The sequence below is a fragment of the Olea europaea genome, chromosome 23 (assembly GCF_002742605.1).
Source record: "Olea europaea var. sylvestris chromosome 23, O_europaea_v1, whole genome shotgun sequence".
Taxonomy (NCBI): Eukaryota; Viridiplantae; Streptophyta; class Magnoliopsida; order Lamiales; family Oleaceae; genus Olea; species Olea europaea.
Window position 1 is genome coordinate 11,863,260 of NC_036259.1, and position 771 is coordinate 11,864,030.

A 771-nucleotide genomic window follows, 5' to 3' on the forward strand; every position below is an offset into this window, starting at 1 on the left:
AAATATGGAGCCTAAGTTATAGGCTTCACAAATTTCTCATGTGTCAGGCAAAAATTTCCAAATAGTGGCAGACACATATGGCAGCAAATGTTGAAGACTTTGCATGCATGGTAAGCAATTGTTGACAAAGCAATGTGGATGGAAAAGGTTTCAAACCATGCAGCTGCCACCGAAATTTTTTTGGAAGAAATTCTTTGCCTTGCAAACCAACTTTGTGGAAAATGTTGGATTTGCATTAATGAGGAAGGTGAAAAATTTCCTATAAATTGGAGGCCAAAGCAAAGGAAGAAATGTGCCAAAAGTGAGAGCAAAAACAAGTGCAAAAGTGTTGAGTGAAAATACGAGAGATAGTGAGCAAGCACAAAGTGAGAAGCAGTTAGGCTTTCGTTTGTGCAGAAAATTAACGAGAGAAAAATAGAGAGATTGTCTTTGCGTAGGCAAATGAAATACAGAGAGTGTATTTGTTGTACTCCTTTTACTCTCTTGTTGATATAGTAAAAGAATTGGTGTGGGTTTGTGGACGTAGGCACAATTGCCGAACCACGTAAATTCTTGTGTCACTTGCACTTATTATTTTTGCTACATTTATTTCTTCTCAGTTTAAATTATTCTGCGTCCCACTGATCCTGGCGAAATTAGTAGCAGTCTAATTTCCCAACAACTGGTATCAGAGCTCCAGAATTTAAGCGGGAGGAATGGCAACAGACGAGAAGATATCCAAAATCGATAAGTTTGATGGTACAAACTTTGGATTTTGGAAGATGCAAATGG